The sequence below is a fragment of the Amia ocellicauda genome, chromosome 8 (genome assembly GCF_036373705.1).
Source record: "Amia ocellicauda isolate fAmiCal2 chromosome 8, fAmiCal2.hap1, whole genome shotgun sequence".
Taxonomy (NCBI): domain Eukaryota; kingdom Metazoa; phylum Chordata; class Actinopteri; order Amiiformes; family Amiidae; genus Amia; species Amia ocellicauda.
The window spans coordinates 22,922,414-22,949,625 of NC_089857.1; the positions used below are offsets into that span (position 1 = coordinate 22,922,414).

The following is a 27,212-nucleotide window of genomic DNA, read 5'->3' on the forward strand; positions in this document are numbered from 1 at the left end:
ACTGTGATGATGGACTACCCGACTCGCCAATAATATTGGGTTCTGGTGCACTGAAATACAAGAGCTGCTGGATTTGTGTGTTTTCCTACCCCCTCACTATAGTTTTTCAAATGTTTAAACAACTGCACTTATATTCAAGGTTTGTTTTTCTTCATGTATTTTACTGGTTTACATTTCTCTCAGCAGCCTGTTGAATGATTCTTCTGCTTTCAAAATAAAATTAAAACAGGATGAATGCCCACACCTGAAAATACAATATATGCAATATTATGCATCATAGTGATGCAACCTCCTTTCATACTGCATGTCAATTGACATCCTTACTTAAATGCACACCTTCTCAAGTTTGCGCTTGACTGGCTTGGCAGGCACTCAGCTACAGCTGTTCTCTCAATACAATGTGTTCGTGTTGTAAAATATAGTTCCGGTCTGCCACAACATTGTGTGTTAGCAGGGACTGTCTGCGGCGCGCTGGTGTGTCCCGGGCTTTAGAGCAGAGAGAGAGACAGGTCAAAGGTAAATATAAAAGTCAGAAACGGATATTGCCTTCCCTTTAAGTAGAGTGTCAGGGACAGCTTCCCTCGCTTATGGCCATACTAGCCTGAATACGCCCGATCTCGTCCGATCTCGGAAGCTAAGCAGGCTCGGGCCTGGTCAGTACTTGGATGGGAGACCGCCTGGGAATACCAGGTGCTGTAAGCTTTTGCACCTTTTACACACCAGAGGGCGACAAATCACGAGTTTTAACTTTGGATACACACAATTTCATCATTATTTCAGATTTTACTTCCCCAAATACACAGACATACAATAGATGTTGTTCTCCAACGAAAACGGTCCTAAGTAACTAGGATACATTCGTAAATAAATTGAGCATCATGGGTAAAACGAACTAAAGTTGCCTCATCTTTTTCGTCAATAAGTGACACAATTACAGCAACACAAAACTGAACTCCACCGTACAAAGTTCAATGCTCACAAGGAACCTCATTCAACACACACGGTTCATTTCCCATTCATGCAAAGCACGAAAGTGTAAAACTTGGGAACATACTTGAGACTAAAGATTACATTCAATCTCATTCAAGGCACGAATGGTGCACTGAAATACAAGAGCTGCTGGATTTGTGTGTTTTCTTACCCCCTCACTATAGTTTTTCAAATGTTTGAACAACTGCACTTATATTCAAGGTTTGTTTTTCTTCATGTATTTTACTGGTTTACATTTCTCTCAGCAGCCTGTTGAATGATTCTTCTGCTTTCAAAATAAAATTAAAACAGGATGAATGCCCACACCTGAAAATACAATATATGCAATATTATGCATCATAGTGATGCAACCTCCTTTCATACTGCATGTCAATTGACATCCTTACTTAAATGCACACCTTCTCAAGATTGCGCTTGACTGGCTTGGCAGGCACTCAGCTACAGCTGTTCTCTCAATACAATGTGTTCGTGTTGTAAAATATAGTTCCGGTCTGCCACAACATTGTGTGTTAGCAGGGACTGTCTGCGGCGCGCTGGTGTGTCCCGGGCTTTAGAGCAGAGAGAGAGACAGGTCAAAGGTAAATATAAAAGTCAGAAACGGATATTGCCTTCCCTTTAAGTAGAGTGTCAGGGACAGCTTACCTCGCTTACGGCCATACAAGCCTGAGTACGCCCGATCTCGTCCGATCTCGTCCGATCTCGGAAGCTAAGCAGGCTCGGGCCTGGTCAGTACTTGGATGGGAGACCGCCTAGGAATACCAGGTGCTGTAAGCTCTTGCACCTTTTACACACCAGAGGGCGACAAATCACGAGTTTTAACTTTGGATACACACAATTTCATCATTATTTCAGATTTTACTTCCCCAAATACACAGACATACAATAGATGTTGTTCTCCAACGAAAACGGTCCTAAGTAACTAGGATACATTCGTAAATAAATTGAGCATCATGGGTAAAACGAACTAAAGTTGCCTCATCTTTTTCGTCAATAAGTGACACAATTACAGCAACACAAAACTGAACTCCACCGTACAAAGTTCAATGCTCACAAGGAACCTCATTCAACACACACGGTTCATTTCCCATTCATGCAAAGCACGAAAGTGTAAAACTTGGGAACATACTTGAGACTAAAGATTACATTCAATCTCATTCAAGGCACGAATGTGAATGAAACGGGATGAAATAACTGAAATTATGCCTGCCCTCGAACTGTGATGATGGACTACCCGACTCGCCAATAATATTGGGTTCTGGTGCACTGAAATACAAGAGCTGCTGGATTTGTGTGTTTTCCTACCCCCTCACTATAGTTTTTCAAATGTTTAAACAACTGCACTTATATTCAAGGTTTGTTTTTCTTCATGTATTTTACTGGTTTACATTTCTCTCAGCAGCCTGTTGAATGATTCTTCTGCTTTCAAAATAAAATTAAAACAGGATGAATGCCCACACCTGAAAATACAATATATGCAATATTATGCATCATAGTGATGCAACCTCCTTTCATACTGCATGTCAATTGACATCCTTACTTAAATGCACACCTTCTCAAGTTTGCGCTTGACTGGCTTGGCAGGCACTCAGCTACAGCTGTTCTCTCAATACAATGTGTTCGTGTTGTAAAATATAGTTCCGGTCTGCCACAACATTGTGTGTTAGCAGGGACTGTCTGCGGCGCGCTGGTGTGTCCCGGGCTTTAGAGCAGAGAGAGAGACAGGTCAAAGGTAAATATAAAAGTCAGAAACGGATATTGCCTTCCCTTTAAGTAGAGTGTCAGGGACAGCTTCCCTCGCTTACGGCCATACTAGCCTGAATACGCCCGATCTCGTCTGATCTTGGAAGCTAAGCAGGCTCGGGCCTGGTCAGTACTTGGATGGGAGACCGCCTGGGAATACCAGGTGCTGTAAGCTTTTGCACCTTTTACACACCAGAGGGCGACAAATCACGAGTTTTAACTTTGGATACACACAATTTCATCATTATTTCAGATTTTACTTCCCCAAATACACAGACATACAATAGATGTTGTTCTCCAACGAAAACGGTCCTAAGTAACTAGGATACATTCGTAAATAAATTGAGCATCATGGGTAAAACGAACTAAAGTTGCCTCATCTTTTTCGTCAATAAGTGACACAATTACAGCAACACAAAACTGAACTCCACCGTACAAAGTTCAATGCTCACAAGGAACCTCATTCAACACACACGGTTCATTTCCCATTCATGCAAAGCACGAAAGTGTAAAACTTGGGAACATACTTGAGACTAAAGATTACATTCAATCTCATTCAAGGCACGAATGGTGCACTGAAATACAAGAGCTGCTGGATTTGTGTGTTTTCTTACCCCCTCACTATAGTTTTTCAAATGTTTGAACAACTGCACTTATATTCAAGGTTTGTTTTTCTTCATGTATTTTACTGGTTTACATTTCTCTCAGCAGCCTGTTGAATGATTCTTCTGCTTTCAAAATAAAATTAAAACAGGATGAATGCCCACACCTGAAAATACAATATATGCAATATTATGCATCATAGTGATGCAACCTCCTTTCATACTGCATGTCAATTGACATCCTTACTTAAATGCACACCTTCTCAAGATTGCGCTTGACTGGCTTGGCAGGCACTCAGCTACAGCTGTTCTCTCAATACAATGTGTTCGTGTTGTAAAATATAGTTCCGGTCTGCCACAACATTGTGTGTTAGCAGGGACTGTCTGCGGCGCGCTGGTGTGTCCCGGGCTTTAGAGCAGAGAGAGAGACAGGTCAAAGGTAAATATAAAAGTCAGAAACGGATATTGCCTTCCCTTTAAGTAGAGTGTCAGGGACAGCTTACCTCGCTTACGGCCATACTAGCCTGAATACGCCCGATCTCGTCCGATCTCGGAAGCTAAGCAGGCTCGGGCCTGGTCAGTACTTGGATGGGAGACCGCCTAGGAATACCAGGTGCTGTAAGCTCTTGCACCTTTTACACACCAGAGGGCGACAAATCACGAGTTTTAACTTTGGATACACACAATTTCATCATTATTTCAGATTTTACTTCCCCAAATACACACACATACAATAGATGTTGTTCTCCAACGAAAACGGTCCTAAGGAACTAGGATACATTCGTAAATAAATTGAGCATCATGGGTAAAACGAACTAAAGTTGCCTCATCTTTTTCGTCAATAAGTGACACAATTACAGCAACACAAAACTGAACTCCACCGTACAAAGTTCAATGCTCACAAGGAACCTCATTCAACACACACGGTTCATTTCCCATTCATGCAAAGCACGAAAGTGTAAAACTTGGGAACATACTTGAGACTAAAGATTACATTCAATCTCATTCAAGGCACGAATGGTGCACTGAAATACAAGAGCTGCTGGATTTGTGTGTTTTCTTACCCCCTCACTATAGTTTTTCAAATGTTTGAACAACTGCACTTATATTCAAGGTTTGTTTTTCTTCATGTATTTTACTGGTTTACGTTTCTCTCAGCAGCCTGTTGAATGATTCTTCTGCTTTCAAAAAACAATTAAAACAGGATGAATGCCCACACCTGAAAATACAATATATGCAATATTATGCATCATAGTGATGCAACCTCCTTTCATACTGCATGTCAATTGACATTCTTACTTAAATGCACACCTTCTCAAGATTGCGCTTGACTGGCTTGGCAGGCACTCAGCTACAGCTGTTCTCTCAATACAATGTGTTCGTGTTGTAAAATACAGTTCCGGTCTGCCACAACATTGTGTGTTAGCAGGGACTGTCTGCGGCGCGCTGGTGTGTCCCGGGCTTTAGAGCAGAGAGAGAGACAGGTCAAAGGTAAATATAAAAGTCAGAAACGGATATTGCCTTCCCTTTAAGTAGAGTGTCAGGGACAGCTTCCCTCGCTTACGGCCATACTAGCCTGAATACGCCCGATCTCGTCCGATCTCGGAAGCTAAGCAGGCTTGGGCCTGGTCAGTACTTGGATGGGAGACCGCCTGGGAATACCAGGTGCTGTAAGCTTTTGCACCTTTTACACACCAGAGGGCGACAAATCACGAGTTTTAACTTTGGATACACACAATTTCATCATTATTTCAGATTTTACTTCCCCAAATACACAGACATACAATAGATGTTGTTCTCCAACGAAAACGGTCCTAAGTAACTAGGATACATTCGTAAATAAATTGAGCATCATGGGTAAAACGAACTAAAGTTGCCTCATCTTTTTCGTCAATAAGTGACACAATTACAGCAACACAAAACTGAACTCCACCGTACAAAGTTCAATGCTCACAAGGAACCTCATTCAACACACACGGTTCATTTCCCATTCATGCAAAGCACGAAAGTGTAAAACTTGGGAACATACTTGAGACTAAAGATTACATTCAATCTCATTCAAGGCACGAATGGTGCACTGAAATACAAGAGCTGCTGGATTTGTGTGTTTTCTTACCCCCTCACTATAGTTTTTCAAATGTTTGAACAACTGCACTTATATTCAAGGTTTGTTTTTCTTCATGTATTTTACTGGTTTACATTTCTCTCAGCAGCCTGTTGAATGATTCTTCTGCTTTCAAAATAAAATTAAAACAGGATGAATGCCCACACCTGAAAATACAATATATGCAATATTATGCATCATAGTGATGCAACCTCCTTTCATACTGCATGTCAATTGACATCCTTACTTAAATGCACACCTTCTCAAGATTGCGCTTGACTGGCTTGGCAGGCACTCAGCTACAGCTGTTCTCTCAATACAATGTGTTCGTGTTGTAAAATATAGTTCCGGTCTGCCACAACATTGTGTGTTAGCAGGGACTGTCTGCGGCGCGCTGCTGTGTCCCGGGCTTTAGAGCAGAGAGAGAGACAGGTCAAAGGTAAATATAAAAGTCAGAAACGGATATTGCCTTCCCTTTAAGTAGAGTGTCAGGGACAGCTTACGGCCATACTAGCCTGAATACGCCCGATCTTGTCCGATCTCGGAAGCTAAGCAGGCTTGGGCCTGGTCAGTACTTGGATGGGAGACTGCCTGGGAATACCAGGTGCTGTAAGCTTTTGCACCTTTTACACACCAGAGGGCGACAAAGCACGAGTTTTAACTTTGGATACACACAATTTCATCATTATTTCAGATTTTACTTCCCCAAATACACAGACATACAATAGATGTTGTTCTCCAACGAAAACAGTCCTAAGTAACTAGGATACATTCGTAAATAAATTGAGCATCACGGGTAAAACGAACTAAAGTTGCCTCATCTTTTTCGTCAATAAGTGACACAATTACAGCAACACAAAACTGAACTCCACCGTACAAAGTTCAATGCTCACAAGGAACCTCATTCAACACACACGGTTCATTTCCCATTCATGCAAAGCACGAAAGTGTAAAACTTGGGAACATACTTGAGACTAAAGATTACATTCAATCTCATTCAAGGCACGAATGGTGCACTGAAATACAAGAGCTGCTGGATTTGTGTGTTTTCTTACCCCCTCACTATAGTTTTTCAAATGTTTAAACAACTGCACTTATATTCAAGGTTTGTTTTTCTTCGTGTATTTTACTGGTTTACATTTCTCTCAGCAGCCTGTTGAATGATTCTTCTGCTTTCAAAATAAAATTAAAACAGGATGAATGCCCACACCTGAAAATACAATATATGCAATATTATGCATCATAGTGATGCAACCTCCTTTCATACTGCATGTCAATTGACATCCTTACTTAAATGCACACCTTCTCAAGATTGCGCTTGACTGGCTTGGCAGGCACTCAGCTACAGCTGTTCTCTCAATACAATGTGTTCGTGTTGTAAAATATAGTTCCGGTCTGCCACAACATTGTGTGTTAGCAGGGACTGTCTGCGGCGCGCTGCTGTGTCCCGGGCTTTAGAGCAGAGAGAGAGACAGGTCAAAGGTAAATATAAAAGTCAGAAACGGATATTGCCTTCCCTTTAAGTAGAGTGTCAGGGACAGCTTACCTCGCTTACGGCCATACTAGCCTGAATACGCCCGATCTCGTCCGATCTCGTCCGATCTCGTCCGATCTCGGAAGCTAAGCAGGCTCGGGCCTGGTCAGTACTTGGATGGGAGACCGCCTAGGAATACCAGGTGCTGTAAGCTCTTGCACCTTTTACACACCAGAGGGCGACAAATCACGAGTTTTAACTTTGGATACACACAATTTCATCATTATTTCAGATTTTACTTCCCCAAATACACAGACATACAATAGATGTTGTTCTCCAACGAAAACGGTCCTAAGTAACTAGGATACATTCGTAAATAAATTGAGCATCATGGGTAAAACGAACTAAAGTTGCCTCATCTTTTTCGTCAATAAGTGACACAATTACAGCAACACAAAACTGAACTCCACCGTACAAAGTTCAATGCTCACAAGGAACCTCATTCAACACACACGGTTCATTTCCCATTCATGCAAAGCACGAAAGTGTAAAACTTGGGAACATACTTGAGACTAAAGATTACATTCAATCTCATTCAAGGCACGAATGTGAATGAAACGGGATGAAATAACTGAAATTATGCCTGCCCTCGAACTGTGATGATGGACTACCCGACTCGCCAATAATATTGGGTTCTGGTGCACTGAAATACAAGAGCTGCTGGATTTGTGTGTTTTCCTACCCCCTCACTATAGTTTTTCAAATGTTTAAACAACTGCACTTATATTCAAGGTTTGTTTTTCTTCATGTATTTTACTGGTTTACATTTCTCTCAGCAGCCTGTTGAATGATTCTTCTGCTTTCAAAATAAAATTAAAACAGGATGAATGCCCACACCTGAAAATACAATATATGCAATATTATGCATCATAGTGATGCAACCTCCTTTCATACTGCATGTCAATTGACATCCTTACTTAAATGCACACCTTCTCAAGTTTGCGCTTGACTGGCTTGGCAGGCACTCAGCTACAGCTGTTCTCTCAATACAATGTGTTCGTGTTGTAAAATATAGTTCCGGTCTGCCACAACATTGTGTGTTAGCAGGGACTGTCTGCGGCGCGCTGGTGTGTCCCGGGCTTTAGAGCAGAGAGAGAGACAGGTCAAAGGTAAATATAAAAGTCAGAAACGGATATTGCCTTCCCTTTAAGTAGAGTGTCAGGGACAGCTTCCCTCGCTTACGGCCATACTAGCCTGAATACGCCCGATCTCGTCTGATCTTGGAAGCTAAGCAGGCTCGGGCCTGGTCAGTACTTGGATGGGAGACCGCCTGGGAATACCAGGTGCTGTAAGCTTTTGCACCTTTTACACACCAGAGGGCGACAAATCACGAGTTTTAACTTTGGATACACACAATTTCATCATTATTTCAGATTTTACTTCCCCAAATACACAGACATACAATAGATGTTGTTCTCCAACGAAAACGGTCCTAAGTAACTAGGATACATTCGTAAATAAATTGAGCATCATGGGTAAAACGAACTAAAGTTGCCTCATCTTTTTCGTCAATAAGTGACACAATTACAGCAACACAAAACTGAACTCCACCGTACAAAGTTCAATGCTCACAAGGAACCTCATTCAACACACACGGTTCATTTCCCATTCATGCAAAGCACGAAAGTGTAAAACTTGGGAACATACTTGAGACTAAAGATTACATTCAATCTCATTCAAGGCACGAATGGTGCACTGAAATACAAGAGCTGCTGGATTTGTGTGTTTTCTTACCCCCTCACTATAGTTTTTCAAATGTTTGAACAACTGCACTTATATTCAAGGTTTGTTTTTCTTCATGTATTTTACTGGTTTACATTTCTCTCAGCAGCCTGTTGAATGATTCTTCTGCTTTCAAAATAAAATTAAAACAGGATGAATGCCCACACCTGAAAATACAATATATGCAATATTATGCATCATAGTGATGCAACCTCCTTTCATACTGCATGTCAATTGACATCCTTACTTAAATGCACACCTTCTCAAGATTGCGCTTGACTGGCTTGGCAGGCACTCAGCTACAGCTGTTCTCTCAATACAATGTGTTCGTGTTGTAAAATATAGTTCCGGTCTGCCACAACATTGTGTGTTAGCAGGGACTGTCTGCGGCGCGCTGCTGTGTCCCGGGCTTTAGAGCAGAGAGAGAGACAGGTCAAAGGTAAATATAAAAGTCAGAAACGGATATTGCCTTCCCTTTAAGTAGAGTGTCAGGGACAGCTTCCCTCGCTTACGGCCATACTAGCCTGAATACGCCCGATCTCGTCCGATCTTGGAAGCTAAGCAGGCTTGGGCCTGGTCAGTACTTGGATGGGAGACCGCCTGGGAATACCAGGTGCTGTAAGCTTTTGCACCTTTTACACACCAGAGGGCGACAAAGCACGAGTTTTAACTTTGGATACACACAATTTCATCATTATTTCAGATTTTACTTCCCCAAATACACAGACATACAATAGATGTTGTTCTCCAACGAAAACGGTCCTAAGTAACTAGGATACATTCGTAAATAAATTGAGCATCACGGGTAAAACGAACTAAAGTTGCCTCATCTTTTTCGTCAATAAGTGACACAATTACAGCAACACAAAACTGAACTCCACCGTACAAAGTTCAATGCTCACAAGGAACCTCATTCAACACACACGGTTCATTTCCCATTCATGCAAAGCACGAAAGTGTAAAACTTGGGAACATACTTGAGACTAAAGATTACATTCAATCTCATTCAAGGCACGAATGGTGCACTGAAATACAAGAGCTGCTGGATTTGTGTGTTTTCTTACCCCCTCACTATAGTTTTTCAAATGTTTGAACAACTGCACTTATATTCAAGGTTTGTTTTTCTTCATGTATTTTACTGGTTTACGTTTCTCTCAGCAGCCTGTTGAATGATTCTTCTGCTTTCAAAAAACAATTAAAACAGGATGAATGCCCACACCTGAAAATACAATATATGCAATATTATGCATCATAGTGATGCAACCTCCTTTCATACTGCATGTCAATTGACATTCTTACTTAAATGCACACCTTCTCAAGATTGCGCTTGACTGGCTTGGCAGGCACTCAGCTACAGCTGTTCTCTCAATACAATGTGTTCGTGTTGTAAAATACAGTTCCGGTCTGCCACAACATTGTGTGTTAGCAGGGACTGTCTGCGGCGCGCTGGTGTGTCCCGGGCTTTAGAGCAGAGAGAGAGACAGGTCAAAGGTAAATATAAAAGTCAGAAACGGATATTGCCTTCCCTTTAAGTAGAGTGTCAGGGACAGCTTCCCTCACTTACGGCCATACTAGCCTGAATACGCCCGATCTCGTCCGATCTCGGAAGCTAAGCAGGCTTGGGCCTGGTCAGTACTTGGATGGGAGACCGCCTGGGAATACCAGGTGCTGTAAGCTTTTGCACCTTTTACACACCAGAGGGCGACAAATCACGAGTTTTAACTTTGGATACACACAATTTCATCATTATTTCAGATTTTACTTCCCCAAATACACAGACATACAATAGATGTTGTTCTCCAACGAAAACGGTCCTAAGTAACTAGGATACATTCGTAAATAAATTGAGCATCATGGGTAAAACGAACTAAAGTTGCCTCATCTTTTTCGTCAATAAGTGACACAATTACAGCAACACAAAACTGAACTCCACCGTACAAAGTTCAATGCTCACAAGGAACCTCATTCAACACACACGGTTCATTTCCCATTCATGCAAAGCACGAAAGTGTAAAACTTGGGAACATACTTGAGACTAAAGATTACATTCAATCTCATTCAAGGCACGAATGGTGCACTGAAATACAAGAGCTGCTGGATTTGTGTGTTTTCTTACCCCCTCACTATAGTTTTTCAAATGTTTGAACAACTGCACTTATATTCAAGGTTTGTTTTTCTTCATGTATTTTACTGGTTTACATTTCTCTCAGCAGCCTGTTGAATGATTCTTCTGCTTTCAAAATAAAATTAAAACAGGATGAATGCCCACACCTGAAAATACAATATATGCAATATTATGCATCATAGTGATGCAACCTCCTTTCATACTGCATGTCAATTGACATCCTTACTTAAATGCACACCTTCTCAAGATTGCGCTTGACTGGCTTGGCAGGCACTCAGCTACAGCTGTTCTCTCAATACAATGTGTTCGTGTTGTAAAATATAGTTCCGGTCTGCCACAACATTGTGTGTTAGCAGGGACTGTCTGCGGCGCGCTGCTGTGTCCCGGGCTTTAGAGCAGAGAGAGAGACAGGTCAAAGGTAAATATAAAAGTCAGAAACGGATATTGCCTTCCCTTTAAGTAGAGTGTCAGGGACAACTTACCTCGCTTACGGCCATACTAGCCTGAATACGCCCGATCTTGTCCGATCTCGGAAGCTAAGCAGGCTTGGGCCTGGTCAGTACTTGGATGGGAGACTGCCTGGGAATACCAGGTGCTGTAAGCTTTTGCACCTTTTACACACCAGAGGGCGACAAACCACGAGTTTTAACTTTGGATACACACAATTTCATCATTATTTCAGATTTTACTTCCCCAAATACACAGACATACAATAGATGTTGTTCTCCAACGAAAACAGTCCTAAGTAACTAGGATACATTCGTAAATAAATTGAGCATCACGGGTAAAACGAACTAAAGTTGCCTCATCTTTCTCGTCAATAAGTGACACAATTACAGCAACACAAAACTGAACTCCACCGTACAAAGTTCAATGCTCACAAGGAACCTCATTCAACACACACGGTTCATTTCCCATTCATGCAAAGCACGAAAGTGTAAAACTTGGGAACATACTTGAGACTAAAGATTACATTCAATCTCATTCAAGGCACGAATGGTGCACTGAAATACAAGAGCTGCTGGATTTGTGTGTTTTCTTACCCCCTCACTATAGTTTTTCAAATGTTTAAACAACTGCACTTATATTCAAGGTTTGTTTTTCTTCATGTATTTTACTGGTTTACATTTCTCTCAGCAGCCTGTTGAATGATTCTTCTGCTTTCAAAATAAAATTAAAACAGGATGAATGCCCACACCTGAAAATACAATATATGCAATATTATGCATCATAGTGATGCAACCTCCTTTCATACTGCATGTCAATTGACATCCTTACTTAAATGCACACCTTCTCAAGATTGCGCTTGACTGGCTTGGCAGGCACTCAGCTACAGCTGTTCTCTCAATACAATGTGTTCGTGTTGTAAAATATAGTTCCGGTCTGCCACAACATTGTGTGTTAGCAGGGACTGTCTGCGGCGCGCTGCTGTGTCCCGGGCTTTAGAGCAGAGAGAGAGACAGGTCAAAGGTAAATATAAAAGTCAGAAACGGATATTGCCTTCCCTTTAAGTAGAGTGTCAGGGACAGCTTCCCTCGCTTACGGCCATACTAGCCTGAATACGCCCGATCTCGTCCGATCTTGGAAGCTAAGCAGGCTTGGGCCTGGTCAGTACTTGGATGGGAGAGCGCCTGGGAATACCAGGTGCTGTAAGCTTTTGCACCTTTTACACACCAGAGGGCGACAAAGCACGAGTTTTAACTTTGGATACACACAATTTCATCATTATTTCAGATTTTACTTCCCCAAATACACAGACATACAATAGATGTTGTTCTCCAACGAAAACGGTCCTAAGTAACTAGGATACATTCGTAAATAAATTGAGCATCACGGGTAAAACGAACTAAAGTTGCCTCATCTTTTTCGTCAATAAGTGACACAATTACAGCAACACAAAACTGAACTCCACCGTACAAAGTTCAATGCTCACAAGGAACCTCATTCAACACACACGGTTCATTTCCCATTCATGCAAAGCACGAAAGTGTAAAACTTGGGAACATACTTGAGACTAAAGATTACATTCAATCTCATTCAAGGCACGAATGGTGCACTGAAATACAAGAGCTGCTGGATTTGTGTGTTTTCTTACCCCCTCACTATAGTTTTTCAAATGTTTGAACAACTGCACTTATATTCAAGGTTTGTTTTTCTTCATGTATTTTACTGGTTTACGTTTCTCTCAGCAGCCTGTTGAATGATTCTTCTGCTTTCAAAAAACAATTAAAACAGGATGAATGCCCACACCTGAAAATACAATATATGCAATATTATGCATCATAGTGATGCAACCTCCTTTCATACTGCATGTCAATTGACATCCTTACTTAAATGCACACCTTCTCAAGATTGCGCTTGACTGGCTTGGCAGGCACTCAGCTACAGCTGTTCTCTCAATACAATGTGTTCGTGTTGTAAAATATAGTTCCGGTCTGCCACAACATTGTGTGTTAGCAGGGACTGTCTGCGGCGCGCTGCTGTGTCCCGGGCTTTAGAGCAGAGAGAGAGACAGGTCAAAGGTAAATATAAAAGTCAGAAACGGATATTGCCTTCCCTTTAAGTAGAGTGTCAGGGACAACTTACCTCGCTTACGGCCATACTAGCCTGAATACGCCCGATCTTGTCCGATCTCGGAAGCTAAGCAGGCTTGGGCCTGGTCAGTACTTGGATGGGAGACTGCCTGGGAATACCAGGTGCTGTAAGCTTTTGCACCTTTTACACACCAGAGGGCGACAAAGCACGAGTTTTAACTTTGGATACACACAATTTCATCATTATTTCAGATTTTACTTCCCCAAATACACAGACATACAATAGATGTTGTTCTCCAACGAAAACAGTCCTAAGTAACTAGGATACATTCGTAAATAAATTGAGCATCACGGGTAAAACGAACTAAAGTTGCCTCATCTTTCTCGTCAATAAGTGACACAATTACAGCAACACAAAACTGAACTCCACCGTACAAAGTTCAATGCTCACAAGGAACCTCATTCAACACACACGGTTCATTTCCCATTCATGCAAAGCACGAAAGTGTAAAACTTGGGAACATACTTGAGACTAAAGATTACATTCAATCTCATTCAAGGCACGAATGGTGCACTGAAATACAAGAGCTGCTGGATTTGTGTGTTTTCTTACCCCCTCACTATAGTTTTTCAAATGTTTAAACAACTGCACTTATATTCAAGGTTTGTTTTTCTTCATGTATTTTACTGGTTTACATTTCTCTCAGCAGCCTGTTGAATGATTCTTCTGCTTTCAAAATAAAATTAAAACAGGATGAATGCCCACACCTGAAAATACAATATATGCAATATTATGCATCATAGTGATGCAACCTCCTTTCATACTGCATGTCAATTGACATCCTTACTTAAATGCACACCTTCTCAAGATTGCGCTTGACTGGCTTGGCAGGCACTCAGCTACAGCTGTTCTCTCAATACAATGTGTTCGTGTTGTAAAATATAGTTCCGGTCTGCCACAACATTGTGTGTTAGCAGGGACTGTCTGCGGCGCGCTGCTGTGTCCCGGGCTTTAGAGCAGAGAGAGAGACAGGTCAAAGGTAAATATAAAAGTCAGAAACGGATATTGCCTTCCCTTTAAGTAGAGTGTCAGGGACAGCTTCCCTCGCTTACGGCCATACTAGCCTGAATACGCCCGATCTCGTCCGATCTTGGAAGCTAAGCAGGCTTGGGCCTGGTCAGTACTTGGATGGGAGAGGGCCTGGGAATACCAGGTGCTGTAAGCTTTTGCACCTTTTACACACCAGAGGGCGACAAAGCACGAGTTTTAACTTTGGATACACACAATTTCATCATTATTTCAGATTTTACTTCCCCAAATACACAGACATACAATAGATGTTGTTCTCCAACGAAAACGGTCCTAAGTAACTAGGATACATTCGTAAATAAATTGAGCATCACGGGTAAAACGAACTAAAGTTGCCTCATCTTTTTCGTCAATAAGTGACACAATTACAGCAACACAAAACTGAACTCCACCGTACAAAGTTCAATGCTCACAAGGAACCTCATTCAACACACACGGTTCATTTCCCATTCATGCAAAGCACGAAAGTGTAAAACTTGGGAACATACTTGAGACTAAAGATTACATTCAATCTCATTCAAGGCACGAATGGTGCACTGAAATACAAGAGCTGCTGGATTTGTGTGTTTTCTTACCCCCTCACTATAGTTTTTCAAATGTTTGAACAACTGCACTTATATTCAAGGTTTGTTTTTCTTCATGTATTTTACTGGTTTACGTTTCTCTCAGCAGCCTGTTGAATGATTCTTCTGCTTTCAAAAAACAATTAAAACAGGATGAATGCCCACACCTGAAAATACAATATATGCAATATTATGCATCATAGTGATGCAACCTCTTTTCATACTGCATGTCAATTGACATCCTTACTTAAATGCACACCTTCTCAAGATTGCGCTTGACTGGCTTGGCAGGCACTCAGCTACGGCTGTTCTCTCAATACAATGTGTTCGTGTTGTAAAATATAGTTCCGGTCTGCCACAACATTGTGTGTTAGCAGGGACTGTCTGCGGCGCGCTGGTGTGTCCCGGGCTTTAGAGCAGAGAGAGAGACAGGTCAAAGGTAAATATAAAAGTCAGAAACGGATATTGCCTTCCCTTTAAGTAGAGTGTCAGGGACAGCTTACCTCGCTTACGGCCATACTAGCCTGAATACGCCCGATCTCGTCCGATCTCGTCCGATCTCGGAAGCTAAGCAGGCTCGGGCCTGGTCAGTACTTGGATGGGAGACCGCCTAGGAATACCAGGTGCTGTAAGCTCTTGCACCTTTTACACACCAGAGGGCGACAAATCACGAGTTTTAACTTTGGATACACACAATTTCATCATTATTTCAGATTTTACTTCCCCAAATACACAGACATACAATAGATGTTGTTCTCCAACGAAAACGGTCCTAAGTAACTAGGATACATTCGTAAATAAATTGAGCATCATGGGTAAAACGAACTAAAGTTGCCTCATCTTTTTCGTCAATAAGTGACACAATTACAGCAACACAAAACTGAACTCCACCGTACAAAGTTCAATGCTCACAAGGAACCTCATTCAACACACACGGTTCATTTCCCATTCATGCAAAGCACGAAAGTGTAAAACTTGGGAACATACTTGAGACTAAAGATTACATTCAATCTCATTCAAGGCACGAATGTGAATGAAACGGGATGAAATAACTGAAATTATGCCTGCCCTCGAACTGTGATGATGGACTACCCGACTCGCCAATAATATTGGGTTCTGGTGCACTGAAATACAAGAGCTGCTGGATTTGAGTGTTTTCTTACCCCCTCACCATAGTTTTTCAAATGTTTAAACAACTGCACTTATATTCAAGGTTTGTTTTTCTTCATGTATTTTACTGGTTTACATTTCTCTCAGCAGCCTGTTGAATGATTCTTCTGCTTTCAAAATAAAATTAAAACAGGATGAATGCCCACACCTGAAAATACAATATATGCAATATTATGCATCATAGTGATGCAACCTCCTTTCATACTGCATGTCAATTGACATCCTTACTTAAATGCACACCTTCTCAAGTTTGCGCTTGACTGGCTTGGCAGGCACTCAGCTACAGCTGTTCTCTCAATACAATGTGTTCGTGTTGTAAAATATAGTTCCGGTCTACCACAACATTGTGTGTTAGCAGGGACTGTCTGCGGCGCGCTGGTGTGTCCCGGGCTTTAGAGCAGAGAGAGAGACAGGTCAAAGGTAAATATAAAAGTCAGAAACGGATATTGCCTTCCCTTTAAGTAGAGTGTCAGGGACAGTTTCCCTCGCTTACGGCCGTACTAGCCTGAATACGCCCGATCTCGTCCGATCTCGGAAGCTAAGCAGGCTCGGGCCTGGTCAGTACTTGGATGGGAGACCGCCTGGGAATACCAGGTGCTGTAAGCTCTTGCACCTTTTACACACCAGAGGGCGACAAATCACGAGTTTTAACTTTGGATACACACAATTTCATCATTATTTCAGATTTTACTTCCCCAAATACACAGACATACAATAGATGTTGTTCTCCAACGAAAACGGTCCTAAGTAACTAGGATACATTCGTAAATAAATTGAGCATCATGGGTAAAACGAACTAAAGTTGCCTCACCTTTTTCGTCAATAAGTGACACAATTACAGCAACACAAAACTGAACTCCACCGTACAAAGTTCAATGCTCACAAGGAACCTCATTCAACACACACGGTTCATTTCCCATTCATGCAAAGCACGAAAGTGTAAAACTTGGGAACATACTTGAGACTAAAGATTACATTCAATCTCATTCAAGGCACGAATGTGAATGAAACGGGATGAAATAACTGAAATTATGCCTGCCCTCGAACTGTGATGATGGACTACCCGACTCGCCAATAATATTGGGTTCTGGTGCACTGAAATACAAGAGCTGCTGGATTTGTGTGTTTTCTTACCCCCTCACTATAGTTTTTCAAATGTTTAAACAACTGCACTTATATTCAAGGTTTGTTTTTCTTCATGTATTTTACTGGTTTACGTTTCTCTCAGCAGCCTGTTGAATGATTCTTCTGCTTTCAAAATAAAATTAAAACAGGATGAATGCCCACACCTGAAAATACAATATATGCAATATTATGCATCATAGTGATGCAACCTCCTTTCATACTGCATGTCAATTGACATCCTTACTTAAATGCACACCTTCTCAAGATTGCGCTTGACTGGCTTGGCAGGCACTCAGCTACAGCTGTTCTCTCAATACAATGTGTTCGTGTTGTAAAATATAGTTCCGGTCTGCCACAACATTGTGTGTTAGCAGGGACTGTCTGCGGCGCGCTGGTGTGTCCCGGGCTTTAGAGCAGAGAGAGAGACAGGTCAAAGGTAAATATAAAAGTCAGAAACGGATATTGCCTTCCCTTTAAGTAGAGTGTCAGGGACAGCTTCCCTCGCTTATGGCCATACTAGCCTGAATACGCCCGATCTCGTCCGATCTCGGAAGCTAAGCAGGCTCGGGCCTGGTCAGTACTTGAATGGGAGACCCGCTGGGAATACCAGGTGCTGTAAGCTTTTGCACCTTTTACACACCAGAGGGCGACAAATCACGAGTTTTAACTTTGGATACACACAATTTCATCATTATTTCAGATTTTACTTCCCCAAATACACAGACATACAATAGATGTTGTTCTCCAACGAAAACGGTCCTAATAAACTAGGATACATTCGTAAATAAATTGAGCATCATGGGTAAAACGAACTAAAGTTGCCTCATCTTTTTCGTCAATAAGTGACACAATTACAGCAACACAAAACTGAACTCCACCGTACAAAGTTCAATGCTCACAAGGAACCTCATTCAACACACACGGTTCATTTCCCATTCATGCAAAGCACGAAAGTGTAAAACTTGGGAACATACTTGAGACTAAAGATTACATTCAATCTCATTCAAAGCACGAATGGTGCACTGAAATACAAGAGCTGCTGGATTTGTGTGTTTTCTTACCCCCTCACTATAGTTTTTCAAATGTTTGAACAACTGCACTTATATTCAAGGTTTGTTTTTCTTCATGTATTTTACTGGTTTACGTTTCTCTCAGCAGCCTGTTGAATGATTCTTCTGCTTTCAAAATAAAATTAAAACAGGATGAATGCCCACACCTGAAAATACAATATATGCAATATTATGCATCATAGTGATGCAACCTCCTTTCATACTGCATGTCAATTGACATTCTTACTTAAATGCACACCTTCTCAAGATTGCGCTTGACTGGCTTGGCAGGCACTCAGCTACAGCTGTTCTCTCAATACAATGTGTTCGTGTTGTAAAATACAGTTCCGGTCTGCCACAACATTGTGTGTTAGCAGGGACTGTCTGCGGCGCGCTGGTGTGTCCCGGGCTTTAGAGCAGAGAGAGAGACAGGTCAAAGGTAAATATAAAAGTCAGAAACGGATATTGCCTTCCCTTTAAGTAGAGTGTCAGGGACAGCTTCCCTCGCTTACGGCCATACTAGCCTGAATACGCCCGATCTCGTCCGATCTCGGAAGCTAAGCAGGCTTGGGCCTGGTCAGTACTTGGATGGGAGACCGCCTGGGAATACCAGGTGCTGTAAGCTTTTGCACCTTTTACACACCAGAGGGCGACAAATCACAAGTTGTAACTTTGGATACACACAATTTCATCATTATTTCAGATTTTACTTCCCCAAATACACAGACATACAATAGATGTTGTTCTCCAACGAAAACGGTCGTAAGTAACTAGGATACATTCGTAAATAAATTGAGCATCATGGGTAAAACGAACTAAAGTTGCCTCATCTTTTTCGTCAATAAGTGACACAATTACAGCAACACAAAACTGAACTCCACCGTACAAAGTTCAATGCTCACAAGGAACCTCATTCAACACACACGGTTCATTTCCCATTCATGCAAAGCACGAAAGTGTAAAACTTGGGAACATACTTGAGACTAAAGATTACATTCAATCTCATTCAAGGCACGAATGTGAATGAAACGGGATGAAATAACTGAAATTATGCCTGCCCTCGAACTGTGATGATGGACTACCCGACTCGCCAATAATATTGGGTTCTGGTGCACTGAAATACAAGAGCTGCTGGATTTGTGTGTTTTCCTACCCCCTCACTATAGTTTTTCAAATGTTTAAACAACTGCACTTATATTCAAGGTTTGTTTTTCTTCATGTATTTTACTGGTTTACATTTCTCTCAGCAGCCTGTTGAATGATTCTTCTGCTTTCAAAATAAAATTAAAACAGGATGAATGCCCACACCTGAAAATACAATATATGCAATATTATGCATCATAGTGATGCAACCTCCTTTCATACTGCATGTCAATTGACATCCTTACTTAAATGCACACCTTCTCAAGTTTGCGCTTGACTGGCTTGGCAGGCACTCAGCTACAGCTGTTCTCTCAATACAATGTGTTCGTGTTGTAAAATATAGTTCCGGTCTGCCACAACATTGTGTGTTAGCAGGGACTGTCTGCGGCGCGCTGGTGTGTCCCGGGCTTTAGAGCAGAGAGAGAGACAGGTCAAAGGTAAATATAAAAGTCAGAAACGGATATTGCCTTCCCTTTAAGTAGAGTGTCAGGGACAGCTTCCCTCGCTTATGGCCATACTAGCCTGAATACGCCCGATCTCGTCTGATCTTGGAAGCTAAGCAGGCTCGGGCCTGGTCAGTACTTGGATGGGAGACCTCCTGGGAATACCAGGTGCTGTAAGCTTTTGCACCTTTTACACACCAGAGGGCGACAAAGCACGAGTTTTAACTTTGGATACACACAATTTCATCATTATTTCAGATTTTACTTCCCCAAATACACAGACATACAATAGATGTTGTTCTCCAACGAAAACGGTCCTAAGTAACTAGGATACATTCGTAAATAAATTGAGCATCACGGGAAAAACGAACTAAAGTTGCCTCATCTTTTTCGTCAATAAGTGACACAATTACAGCAACACAAAACTGAACTCCACCGTACAAAGTTCAATGCTCACAAGGAACCTCATTCAACACACACGGTTCATTTCCCATTCATGCAAAGCACGAAAGTGTAAAACTTGGGAACATACTTGAGACTAAAGATTACATTCAATCTCATTCAAGGCACGAATGGTGCACTGAAATACAAGAGCTGCTGGATTTGTGTGTTTTCTTACCCCCTCACTATAGTTTTTCAAATGTTTAAACAACTGCACTTATATTCAAGGTTTGTTTTTCTTCATGTATTTTACTGGTTTACATTTCTCTCAGCAGCCTGTTGAATGATTCTTCTGCTTTCAAAATAAAATTAAAACAGGATGAATGCCCACACCTGAAAATACAATATATGCAATATTATGCATCATACTGATGCAACCTCCTTTCATACTGCATGTCAATTGACATCCTTACTTAAATGCACACCTTCTCAAGATTGCGCTTGACTGGCTTGGCAGGCACTCAGCTACAGCTGTTCTCTCAATACAATGTGTTCGTGTTGTAAAATATAGTTCCGGTCTGCCACAACATTGTGTGTTAGCAGGGACTGTCTGCGGCGCGCTGCTGTGTCCCGGGCTTTAGAGCAGAGAGAGAGACAGGTCAAAGGTAAATATAAAAGTCAGAAACGGATATTGCCTTCCCTTTAAGTAGAGTGTCAGGGACAGCTTACCTCGCTTACGGCCATACTAGCCTGAATACGTCCGATCTCGGAAGCTAAGCAGGCTCGGGCCTGGTCAGTACTTGGATGGGAGACCGCCTGGGAATACCAGGTGCTGTAAGCTTTTGCACCTTTTACACACCAGAGGGCGACAAAGCACGAGTTTTAACTTTGGATACACACAATTTCATCATTATTTCAGATTTTACTTCCCCAAATACACAGACATACAATAGATGTTGTTCTCCAACGAAAACGGTCCTAAGTAACTAGGATACATTCGTAAATAAATTGAGCATCATGGGTAAAACGAACTAAAGTTGCCTCATCTTTTTCGTCAATAAGTGACACAATTACAGCAACACAAAACTGAACTTCACCGTACAAAGTTCAATGCTCACTAGGAACCTCATTCAACACACACGGTTCATTTCCCATTCATGCAAAGCACGAAAGTGTAAAACTTGGGAACATACTTGAGACTAAAGATTACATTCAATCTCATTCAAGGCACGAATGTGAATGAAACGGGATGAAATAACTGAAATTATGCCTGCCCTCGAACTGAGATGATGGACTACCCGACTCGCCAATAATATTGGGTTCTGGTGCACTGAAATACAAGAGCTGCTGGATTTGTGTGTTTTCTTACCCCCTCACTATAGTTTTTCAAATGTTTAAACAACTGCACTTATATTCAAGGTTTGTTTTTCTTCATGTATTTTACTGGTTTACATTTCTCTCAGCAGCCTGTTGAATGATTCTTCTGCTTTCAAAATAAAATTAAAACAGGATGAATGCCCACACCTGAAAATACAATATATGCAATATTATGCATCATAGTGATGCAACCTCCTTTCATACTGCATGTCAATTGACATCCTTACTTAAATGCACACCTTCTCAAGATTGCGCTTGACTGGCTTGGCAGGCACTCAGCTACAGCTGTTCTCTCAATACAATGTGTTCGTGTTGTAAAATATAGTTCCGGTCTGCCACAACATTGTGTGTTAGCAGGGACTGTCTGCGGCGCGCTGCTGTGTCCCGGGCTTTAGAGCAGAGAGAGAGACAGGTCAAAGGTAAATATAAAAGTCAGAAACGGATATTGCCTTCCCTTTAAGTAGAGTGTCAGGGACAGCTTCCCTCGCTTACGGCCATACTAGCCTGAATACGCCCGATCTCGTCCGATCTCGGAAGCTAAGCAGGCTTGGGCCTGGTCAGTACTTGGATGGGAGACCGCCTGGGGATACCAGGTGCTGTAAGCTTTTGCACCTTTTACACACCAGAGGGCGACAAAGCACGAGTTTTAACTTTGGATACACACAATTTCATCATTATTTCAGATTTTACTTCCCCAAATACACAGACATACAATAGATGATGTTCTCCAACGAAAACGGTCCTAAGTAACTAGGATACATTCGTAAATAAATTGAGCATCACGGGTAAAACGAACTAAAGTTGCCTCATCTTTTTCGTCAATAAGTGACACAATTACAGCAACACAAAACTGAACTCCACCGTACAAAGTTCAATGCTCACAAGGAACCTCATTCAACACACACGGTTCATTTCCCATTCATGCAAAGCACGAAAGTGTAAAACTTGGGAACATACTTGAGACTAAAGATTACATTCAATCTCATTCAAGGCACGAATGGTGCACTGAAATACAAGAGCTGCTGGATTTGTGTGTTTTCTTACCCCCTCACTATAGTTTTTCAAATGTTTAAACAACTGCACTTATATTCAAGGTTTGTTTTTCTTCATGTATTTTACTGGTTTACATTTCTCTCAGCAGCCTGTTGAATGATTCTTCTGCTTTCAAAATAAAATTAAAACAGGATGAATGCCCACACCTGAAAATACAATATATGCAATATTATGCATCATAGTGATGCAACCTCCTTTCATACTGCATGTCAATTGACATCCTTACTTAAATGCACACCTTCTCAAGATTGCGCTTGACTGGCTTGGCAGGCACTCAGCTACAGCTGTTCTCTCAATACAATGTGTTCGTGTTGTAAAATATAGTTCCGGTCTGCCACAACATTGTGTGTTAGCAGGGACTGTCTGTGGCGCGCTGCTGTGTCCCGGGCTTTAGAGCAGAGAGAGAGACAGGTCAAAGGTAAATATAAAAGTCAGAAACGGATATTGCCTTCCCTTTATGTAGAGTGTCAGGGACAGCTTCCCTCGCTTACGGCCATACTAGCCTGAATACGCCCGATCTCGTCCGATCTCGGAAGCTAAGCAGGCTTGGGCCTGGTCAGTACTTGGATGGGAGACTGCCTGGGAATACCAGGTGCTGTAAGCTTTTGCACCTTTTACACACCAGAGGGCGACAAAGCACGAGTTTTAACTTTGGATACACACAATTTCATCATTATTTCAGATTTTACTTCCCCAAATACACAGACATACAATAGATGTTGTTCTCCAACGAAAACGGTCCTAAGTAACTAGGATACATTCGTAAATAAATTGAGCATCACGGGAAAAACGAACTAAAGTTGCCTCATCTTTTTCGTCAATAAGTGACACAATTACAGCAACACAAAACTGAACTCCACCGTACAAAGTTCAATGCTCACAAGGAACCTCATTCAACACACACGGTTCATTTCCCATTCATGCAAAGCACGAAAGTGTAAAACTTGGGAACATACTTGAGACTAAAGATTACATTCAATCTCATTCAAGGCACGAATGGTGCACTGAAATACAAGAGCTGCTGGATTTGTGTGTTTTCTTACCCCCTCACTATAGTTTTTCAAATGTTTAAACAACTGCACTTATATTCAAGGTTTGTTTTTCTTCATGTATTTTACTGGTTTACATTTCTCTCAGCAGCCTGTTGAATGATTCTTCTGCTTTCAAAATAAAATTAAAACAGGATGAATGCCCACACCTGAAAATACAATATATGCAATATTATGCATCATACTGATGCAACCTCCTTTCATACTGCATGTCAATTGACATCCTTACTTAAATGCACACCTTCTCAAGATTGCGCTTGACTGGCTTGGCAGGCACTCAGCTACAGCTGTTCTCTCAATACAATGTGTTCGTGTTGTAAAATATAGTTCCGGTCTGCCACAACATTGTGTGTTAGCAGGGACTGTCTGCGGCGCGCTGCTGTGTCCCGGGCTTTAGAGCAGAGAGAGAGACAGGTCAAAGGTAAATATAAAAGTCAGAAACGGATATTGCCTTCCCTTTAAGTAGAGTGTCAGGGACAGCTTACCTCGCTTACGGCCATACTAGCCTGAATACGTCCGATCTCGGAAGCTAAGCAGGCTCGGGCCTGGTCAGTACTTGGATGGGAGACCGCCTGGGAATACCAGGTGCTGTAAGCTTTTGCACCTTTTACACACCAGAGGGCGACAAAGCACGAGTTGTAACTTTGGATACACACAATTTCATCATTATTTCAGATTTTACTTCCCCAAATACACAGACATACAATAGATGTTGTTCTCCAACGAAAACGGTCCTAAGTAACTAGGATACATTCGTAAATAAATTGAGCATCATGGGTAAAACGAACTAAAGTTGCCTCATCTTTTTCGTCAATAAGTGACACAATTACAGCAACACAAAACTGAACTTCACCGTACAAAGTTCAATGCTCACTAGGAACCTCATTCAACACACACGGTTCATTTCCCATTCATGCAAAGCACGAAAGTGTAAAACTTGGGAACATACTTGAGACTAAAGATTACATTCAATCTCATTCAAGGCACGAATGTGAATGAAACGGGATGAAATAACTGAAATTATGCCTGCCCTCGAACTGTGATGATGGACTACCCGACTCGCCAATAATATTGGGTTCTGGTGCACTGAAATACAAGAGCTGCTGGATTTGTGTGTTTTCTTACCCCCTCACTATAGTTTTTCAAATGTTTAAACAACTGCACTTATATTCAAGGTTTGTTTTTCTTCATGTATTTTACTGGTTTACATTTCTCTCAGCAGCCTGTTGAATGATTCTTCTGCTTTCAAAATAAAATTAAAACAGGATGAATGCCCACACCTGAAAATACAATATATGCAATATTATGCATCATAGTGATGCAACCTCCTTTCATACTGCATGTCAATTGACATCCTTACTTAAATGCACACCTTCTCAAGATTGCGCTTGACTGGCTTGGCAGGCACTCAGCTACAGCTGTTCTCTCAATACAATGTGTTCGTGTTGTAAAATATAGTTCCGGTCTGCCACAACATTGTGTGTTAGCAGGGACTGTCTGCGGCGCGCTGCTGTGTCCCGGGCTTTAGAGCAGAGAGAGAGACAGGTCAAAGGTAAATATAAAAGTCAGAAACGGATATTGCCTTCCCTTTAAGTAGAGTGTCAGGGACAGCTTCCCTCGCTTACGGCCATACTAGCCTGAATACGCCCGATCTCGTCCGATCTCGGAAGCTAAGCAGGCTTGGGCCTGGTCAGTACTTGGATGGGAGACCGCCTGGGGATACCAGGTGCTGTAAGCTTTTGCACCTTTTACACACCAGAGGGCGACAAAGCACGAGTTTTAACTTTGGATACACACAATTTCATCATTATTTCAGATTTTACTTCCCCAAATACACAGACATACAATAGATGATGTTCTCCAACGAAAACGGTCCTAAGTAACTAGGATACATTCGTAAATAAATTGAGCATCACGGGTAAAACGAACTAAAGTTGCCTCATCTTTTTCGTCAATAAGTGACACAATTACAGCAACACAAAACTGAACTCCACCGTACAAAGTTCAATGCTCACAAGGAACCTCATTCAACACACACGGTTCATTTCCCATTCATGCAAAGCACGAAAGTGTAAAACTTGGGAACATACTTGAGACTAAAGATTACATTCAATCTCATTCAAGGCACGAATGGTGCACTGAAATACAAGAGCTGCTGGATTTGTGTGTTTTCTTACCCCCTCACTATAGTTTTTCAAATGTTTAAACAACTGCACTTATATTCAAGGTTTGTTTTTCTTCATGTATTTTACTGGTTTACATTTCTCTCAGCAGCCTGTTGAATGATTCTTCTGCTTTCAAAATAAAATTAAAACAGGATGAATGCCCACACCTGAAAATACAATATATGCAATATTATGCATCATAGTGATGCAACCTCCTTTCATACTGCATGTCAATTGACATTCTTACTTAAATGCACACCTTCTCAAGATTGCGCTTGACTGGCTTGGCAGGCACTCAGCTACAGCTGTTCTCTCAATACAATGTGTTCGTGTTGTAAAATATAGGTCCGGTCTGCCACAACATTGTGTGTTAGCAGGGACTGTCTGCGGCGCGCTGGTGTGTCCCGGGCTTTAGAGCAGAGAGAGAGACAGGTCAAAGGTAAATATAAAAGTCAGAAACGGATATTGCCTTCCCTTTAAGTAGAGTGTCAGGGACAGCTTACCTCGCTTACGGCCATACTAGCCTGAATACGTCCGATCTCGGAAGCTAAGCAGGCTCGAGCCTGGTCAGTACTTGGATGGGAGACCGCCTGGGAATACCAGGTGCTGTAAGCTTTTGCACCTTTTACACACCAGAGGGCGACAAAGCACGAGTTGTAACTTTGGATACACACAATTTCATCATTATTTCAGATTTTACTTCCCCAAATACACAGACATACAATAGATGTTGTTCTCCAACGAAAACGGTCCTAAGTAACTAGGATACATTCGTAAATAAATTGAGCATCATGGGTAAAACGAACTAAAGTTGCCTCATCTTTTTCGTCAATAAGTGACACAATTACAGCAACACAAAACTGAACTTCACCGTACAAAGTTCAATGCTCACTAGGAACCTCATTCAACACACACGGTTCATTTCCCATTCATGCAAAGCACGAAAGTGTAAAACTTGGGAACATACTTGAGACTAAAGATTACATTCAATCTCATTCAAGGCACGAATGTGAATGAAACGGGATGAAATAACTGAAATTATGCCTGCCCTCGAACTGAGATGATGGACTACCCGACTCGCCAATAATATTGGGTTCTGGTGCACTGAAATACAAGAGCTGCTGGATTTGTGTGTTTTCTTACCCCCTCACTATAGTTTTTCAAATGTTTAAACAACTGCACTTATATTCAAGGTTTGTTTTTCTTCATGTATTTTACTGGTTTACATTTCTCTCAGCAGCCTGTTGAATGAT

At 41.6% G+C, this 27,212-nt stretch overlaps 19 non-coding genes and 6 pseudogenes across 19 annotated transcripts; all 25 read left to right on the forward strand.

The window, feature by feature from the left end:
* Window positions 1-583: 583 nt before the first annotated feature.
* On the forward strand, window positions 584-702 carry LOC136756001 (5S ribosomal RNA). Its single transcript, XR_010818108.1, has one exon. It is a non-coding gene; the product is annotated as a 5S ribosomal RNA (ribosomal RNA).
* A 933-nt stretch (window positions 703-1,635) lies between these two features.
* Window positions 1,636-1,764, forward strand: LOC136757642 (uncharacterized; annotated as a pseudogene).
* A 1,022-nt stretch (window positions 1,765-2,786) lies between these two features.
* On the forward strand, window positions 2,787-2,905 carry LOC136756647 (5S ribosomal RNA). Its single transcript, XR_010818716.1, has one exon. It is a non-coding gene; the product is annotated as a 5S ribosomal RNA (ribosomal RNA).
* A 933-nt stretch (window positions 2,906-3,838) lies between these two features.
* Window positions 3,839-3,957, forward strand: LOC136756234 (5S ribosomal RNA). The gene has a single exon (XR_010818332.1). It is a non-coding gene; the product is annotated as a 5S ribosomal RNA (ribosomal RNA).
* A 933-nt stretch (window positions 3,958-4,890) lies between these two features.
* Window positions 4,891-5,009, forward strand: LOC136755711 (5S ribosomal RNA). The gene has a single exon (XR_010817825.1). It is a non-coding gene; the product is annotated as a 5S ribosomal RNA (ribosomal RNA).
* Window positions 5,010-5,933: 924 nt separating this feature from the next.
* LOC136757019 (5S ribosomal RNA) lies at window positions 5,934-6,052 on the forward strand. The gene has a single exon (XR_010819068.1). It is a non-coding gene; the product is annotated as a 5S ribosomal RNA (ribosomal RNA).
* Window positions 6,053-6,985: 933 nt separating this feature from the next.
* On the forward strand, window positions 6,986-7,124 carry LOC136757487 (uncharacterized; annotated as a pseudogene).
* Window positions 7,125-8,146: 1,022 nt separating this feature from the next.
* LOC136756648 (5S ribosomal RNA) lies at window positions 8,147-8,265 on the forward strand. Its single transcript, XR_010818717.1, has one exon. It is a non-coding gene; the product is annotated as a 5S ribosomal RNA (ribosomal RNA).
* Window positions 8,266-9,198: 933 nt separating this feature from the next.
* Window positions 9,199-9,317, forward strand: LOC136756226 (5S ribosomal RNA). The gene has a single exon (XR_010818324.1). It is a non-coding gene; the product is annotated as a 5S ribosomal RNA (ribosomal RNA).
* Window positions 9,318-10,250: 933 nt separating this feature from the next.
* LOC136756046 (5S ribosomal RNA) lies at window positions 10,251-10,369 on the forward strand. Its single transcript, XR_010818151.1, has one exon. It is a non-coding gene; the product is annotated as a 5S ribosomal RNA (ribosomal RNA).
* Window positions 10,370-11,302: 933 nt separating this feature from the next.
* Window positions 11,303-11,421, forward strand: LOC136757020 (5S ribosomal RNA). The gene has a single exon (XR_010819069.1). It is a non-coding gene; the product is annotated as a 5S ribosomal RNA (ribosomal RNA).
* A 933-nt stretch (window positions 11,422-12,354) lies between these two features.
* On the forward strand, window positions 12,355-12,473 carry LOC136757198 (5S ribosomal RNA). Its single transcript, XR_010819238.1, has one exon. It is a non-coding gene; the product is annotated as a 5S ribosomal RNA (ribosomal RNA).
* Window positions 12,474-13,406: 933 nt separating this feature from the next.
* On the forward strand, window positions 13,407-13,525 carry LOC136757021 (5S ribosomal RNA). Its single transcript, XR_010819070.1, has one exon. It is a non-coding gene; the product is annotated as a 5S ribosomal RNA (ribosomal RNA).
* Window positions 13,526-14,458: 933 nt separating this feature from the next.
* LOC136757510 (5S ribosomal RNA) lies at window positions 14,459-14,577 on the forward strand. The gene has a single exon (XR_010819526.1). It is a non-coding gene; the product is annotated as a 5S ribosomal RNA (ribosomal RNA).
* Window positions 14,578-15,510: 933 nt separating this feature from the next.
* LOC136757448 (uncharacterized) lies at window positions 15,511-15,639 on the forward strand (annotated as a pseudogene).
* A 1,022-nt stretch (window positions 15,640-16,661) lies between these two features.
* LOC136756369 (5S ribosomal RNA) lies at window positions 16,662-16,780 on the forward strand. The gene has a single exon (XR_010818458.1). It is a non-coding gene; the product is annotated as a 5S ribosomal RNA (ribosomal RNA).
* A 1,022-nt stretch (window positions 16,781-17,802) lies between these two features.
* Window positions 17,803-17,921, forward strand: LOC136756995 (5S ribosomal RNA). Its single transcript, XR_010819044.1, has one exon. It is a non-coding gene; the product is annotated as a 5S ribosomal RNA (ribosomal RNA).
* A 933-nt stretch (window positions 17,922-18,854) lies between these two features.
* LOC136755722 (5S ribosomal RNA) lies at window positions 18,855-18,973 on the forward strand. Its single transcript, XR_010817836.1, has one exon. It is a non-coding gene; the product is annotated as a 5S ribosomal RNA (ribosomal RNA).
* A 1,022-nt stretch (window positions 18,974-19,995) lies between these two features.
* Window positions 19,996-20,114, forward strand: LOC136756809 (5S ribosomal RNA). Its single transcript, XR_010818868.1, has one exon. It is a non-coding gene; the product is annotated as a 5S ribosomal RNA (ribosomal RNA).
* Window positions 20,115-21,047: 933 nt separating this feature from the next.
* Window positions 21,048-21,156, forward strand: LOC136757693 (uncharacterized; annotated as a pseudogene).
* Window positions 21,157-22,178: 1,022 nt separating this feature from the next.
* On the forward strand, window positions 22,179-22,297 carry LOC136756543 (5S ribosomal RNA). Its single transcript, XR_010818620.1, has one exon. It is a non-coding gene; the product is annotated as a 5S ribosomal RNA (ribosomal RNA).
* A 933-nt stretch (window positions 22,298-23,230) lies between these two features.
* On the forward strand, window positions 23,231-23,349 carry LOC136756066 (5S ribosomal RNA). The gene has a single exon (XR_010818169.1). It is a non-coding gene; the product is annotated as a 5S ribosomal RNA (ribosomal RNA).
* Window positions 23,350-24,282: 933 nt separating this feature from the next.
* Window positions 24,283-24,391, forward strand: LOC136757695 (uncharacterized; annotated as a pseudogene).
* A 1,022-nt stretch (window positions 24,392-25,413) lies between these two features.
* LOC136756544 (5S ribosomal RNA) lies at window positions 25,414-25,532 on the forward strand. Its single transcript, XR_010818621.1, has one exon. It is a non-coding gene; the product is annotated as a 5S ribosomal RNA (ribosomal RNA).
* Window positions 25,533-26,465: 933 nt separating this feature from the next.
* Window positions 26,466-26,574, forward strand: LOC136757752 (uncharacterized; annotated as a pseudogene).
* The last annotated feature ends 638 nt before the right edge of the window (window positions 26,575-27,212 follow it).